The sequence below is a fragment of the Glycine soja genome, chromosome 1 (assembly GCF_004193775.1).
Source record: "Glycine soja cultivar W05 chromosome 1, ASM419377v2, whole genome shotgun sequence".
Classification (NCBI taxonomy): domain Eukaryota; kingdom Viridiplantae; phylum Streptophyta; class Magnoliopsida; order Fabales; family Fabaceae; genus Glycine; species Glycine soja.
In genome coordinates this window covers 24,726,130-24,730,811 of record NC_041002.1, presented here as the reverse complement: position 1 = coordinate 24,730,811, position 4,682 = coordinate 24,726,130, and positions in this window count along the sequence as shown.

Here is a 4,682-nt window from a genome sequence, read left to right as displayed (position 1 = left end):
AGGTGTCAGTCTCGGGTTGAACTTCCATATTATTTCCAGAAGGCACGCGCAACAATGATGATTTGGAAACAACGTGCAAAATTAGTCACGGCTACAGCTAGGTGGGCACTCAAGCATCCAGCTTATGGCATTGTGATACTACGGTTGGGGATTTACACAAATAGACCCAACGTTTCCAAATTATGTTCTTTCATCGGTTCAATGAAAGCATCCATTCTTATCTCGGTCATTCAGGAAAATAAACTCTTAGCGTCAGTCCTTTGTTTCCAAAAGATACGTTTGCTCTCTATGAATGATTTATGCCTCCTACGACTATAACATGCTGACCTTCGAGGTCTTCCTTTCTTTTTCCTTTTTGTTTCATTTTTATGTTCACAAAAACTATACATCCATTGCCATCTATGAGAAAAACTTTTCTTTGTACACTTACATTCCTATACATGACGAACTTTTTCTGTACACGCATTAGAACTCTTTCTCTTTACGTCAACACGGTCTATATACAAAACCTATTCATGTTCAAAGATTTCTTTTTTTTTTTCGTTTTTTCCAACACACACCCGTAGTTTATACAAAAGTTTCTTTATATACACTCGTCGCTCACACACACAAGAATTTCTTTTCACACATTATTTACACACACAAAATCCTTCTATACACATTTTCTTTTACATATATAAAAAACTCTTTTCTTTTCTTTGTATACATAGACACGACATTTGTTCACAACAATTTTTTCTTATTTTTGGCGTTATCACGATTTTGGTTCATTTTATTTTTTAGGACGACGTTCCTAAATGAAAGACTCTGCACGGTTCCGGAATTTCAACAAACACTATTGACAACAACAAAGTAAATACTAACATAACAGTTCAAATGACATGTATGCACAAAACAAGAGTCAATCAAAACGAAACAAACGTTAGTCCCTCAGTCATACAAAATAAAATGATACGTAACAAATAAAAGAGGAAACATAAAAAGAGAATAAGGATCTAGGGATCTCCCGGTCATGTGGCTCCGCTCCCTCCCAAGAAATCAAGTAAATCTATCATCTCCTCGTCCATGCGGGCCTTATCTGCATCGCCGAGAGCCTCTGCGGGTGCCTCCCCTGCCTGGGCCTCAGGCCAATCTCCGGGCCATGCGACCTCTGCCCTGAACTGATCCGGAGTAGGGCATGGAAAAAAAGCAAAACCCTGGCTCTGCAGGCTGAGGCTGAGCTGGTAGAGACAGTCATGGGTCTGCACGTGCGCCCTATGGTTGGCCGCCTGCTGGCGAACCAAATGCCGTAAATACCGCTCTGTGTCAAATGACCCAGCTGGATCTGCCTGATGAGGTGGCGGCGGTGCGTCAGGGGCCTGCAGGTCGCCACACTGCGCCTGCCTAGGCGTGCAATACTTCTCTATGAAAGCCCAGGTGATCGACAGTCGAATCACCTTACTAGGTGTGATAGGAACCCCAAACGACTGGCAGAGACCCGTCATCAATGCTAGAAAACCCAGGACCCTGTTAGACTTATCTAGGTCTAGAGGGTGCCTGGTAGGTGGTATACTTGCAAATAAATAAATGGCATCAGTGATCATCTGAGCCACATGAATGCTCATCCGTGTCAGGATGGCATACACCAGCTGACACTTCGGCAGAGGGAGGTCGGAATTATGATCGCTGGGCAGGATGTTGCTGAGCAGCAACGTCATCCAAGTCTGGGTCAAGGTAGTCATGTTGGTGGGCATGATCCGCACCTGTCTCCCGACAGCGGTCCGGGCAAAATCCTGACCTGGTATGCATAACAACTGAGCAATGGCCTCCTCATCAAATCCATCGGCCCGGTTCCTTCTCTGACCATATTCGCACTCCTGGCCCTCCACCAATACTAGCGGATATCCTAGGAATTGACTGAGGGCATCTGCATCAAAAGGAATCCACTGGCCCCTCACCGATGATTGTAGGTCCCGTACGCCCTCCTCTGTAGGCCAAGCATTGGCGTAAAACTCGAGAACTATATCTGGATCGAACTTGGCCATGGGAGTGACCAGCGACGTCCAACGTCGGCGAGCTATCTCCTCCTGGAAATCTGTGTACTTGTCGTCCCTGAGCTGGACGCGTCTCTCTCGGTGGAAGGACCATCCCTTGATGGCTTCGAAACGCTGCTGGTGCTCAGCGCTCCTGAAACGATGGCTATCGAACTCGGGAGCGGCACTAGTCCCTGATGCCGCAGCGTCTTTCCTAGATCTCTTTGAGGAAAGCTTCCTCGGGGCCATTTCCTGTGAAGACAAACCCTTGGAAAGTTAGTCTACAAGAAAACACTTATTTTAACACAAAAATGACATGCTAATCTTTCCGATTTAGAACAAAACTCGTGCACACATTTAATATAACACATTTATGAACATGCGTATGTGTAAAAAATATCCTACCATTTATGTCAACATATAAGGACATTTAAAACATCCTAGTTACCACACATATATATATTTTGAAAAGAATACACATTCCCGTGCTCAAGGTATTGTGTCAAAATTACACATATTCATATCCTAAATGTTTTGCTTATCACAAACCACCTACACACATTTGAAGTATTTTATTTAACATAAAAATTTTGTTGTTTCACCTATATACGCATTGGAAAGCTAATCTTCCACGCTACCTATATTCACACACATATATACATACCATTAAAAGGTATTTTCCATGCTACCTAGATGCAAAGTATCCCTCATGGGGCAGCCTAATTTTCATGCCTTTCCACTTTCAAAACCAAAATTTAGATTTTTAGGCATAAGTCATGCTTCCTTGCATTGAAGTTAAGAACTTGGATTCCTAAGCTTGGAATTGCATTTGGGCACCCATTTCGAATCCCCTATGCTGTCCCTATGTATATAAAACAGTCCCACAATCCCAATCTTACAAAATCATATTCATATGTCATTGGGGCATTTCACCGAGCACTTGGTGGGCGGATGTTTAGGTATGAATAGCAAGAGAATGAGGGCAATGTGGCGTGCCCCATTGCTTCAGAATACAACACAGGCCTAAGGCCATCCCCTACAACCCCTCAACTCAAACAAATCAAGCATGAAAACAACCTAAAACTGCCCCACAAATTTGAGCACATTCTCACAATTTAGAGCCCCAAAAGATGAACAAAATGCACCAATGGAAAGCTAAAATCTCAAGGATTAAATACTTACTTGTTGGAGTGAGTAGGAATACAAAAAATGAAAGCTAAATGCAACCAAATGTGGCTTGGAGGAGCAAAAACCGTGAGCTCTCTCCTTTTGAATGAGGGGGGGGGGATTTTTTGGGTGCAGAAAACGTTCCCCTCCCTTGTTTTTTATAATCTGGTGCAAGGGTTGCTCGCCCAGGTGAGCTAACCTGCCAATTTCTTTTTTAGGGGAAACATAACCATGGCCCCTCTACAGGTTAGCGTTCGCCTACTCGAACCTACCTATGTTAGATCAGGCATCCATTACTTATTTTAAACAAACAATAGTAATAATTACTGTGAATTCAAAGGATACTGGGCTGCCTTGCAGCGACGTTTTCTGCTTGTCCAGCGTCGGGAAGGGACGGCGATCTGTTGGTCGTGACCCTATCCTCCATTTGCATTTGTCCCTAAGTACTTGAAAGTAGGAAACAAACAATGCACGACAAATCGTGACCGGGTCGTCGTCTTACCTTGGTTAATTTCTGCCGTCAACTTTGTCTCGACTTCTGACCGTGGCCTAAGACGATTCTGCCCCTGTTATCACAAAATATTCATGTGTATGTGCATGCATGAATGTTTTCAATGCAATGATCTTCTTAGAGAAAGCTGGTTAGATTCAGTTTTAATTAAGCGCTTGGGGCACCCCATGAACTGAGCGAAAAAGGCTCAGGTTATTACAAACTAACACAAGGTTTAAAACCAAAGTGAGGACTGAAGCCTCAACCCATCTTCTCTTCTTTTAAAGGAACGTGACGAGACAATTACAACGGATGGGAATCCCTGGAGGAAACCAAGAAGAACAAAAAACTCAGTAATAAAAGAACATGCAGTGGTTCCCTCAATTGCCCCAGACTTCAAGCGTAATATCGCTTAACGACATCGGAGTTCACGGGCGAGGGTAGTTCCTCGCCATCCATGATGATGAGTACCAGAGCACCCCCAAAAAAAGCTCTTTTCACAACGAAAGGTCCTTCGTAATTCGGGGCCCACTTCCCTCGATTATCCTTAACAGCGCGGGATATCTTTTTCAGCACAAGGTCCCCCTCGTTGAACTTGCGCGAGCGTACCTTCTTGTTGAACGCGTTCTTTATCCTTTGTTGATACAGGCACCCATGGCTCATGGCCGTCAAACGCTTACCTTCAATAAGGTTGAGTTGGTCGTAGCGTGTTTGAGCCCACTCTGACTCTTCTAGGTCTGATTCCGCTAGTATCTTCTGGGAAGGGACCTCTACCTCAAATAGGAGTACCGCTTCCATCCCATAAACCAAGGAATATGGCGTTGCCCCAGTAGAAGTTCGTACCGAGGTTCTATATCTGTGCAGGGCGAAAGGCAGCATCTCATGCCAATCTTTGTATGACACCATCATCTTCTGAATAATCTTCTTAATATTTTTATTTGCAGCCTCTACAGCCCCATTCATCTTTGGCCAATAAGGGGTATAGTTATGATGCTGGATCTTGAAATCCCCGC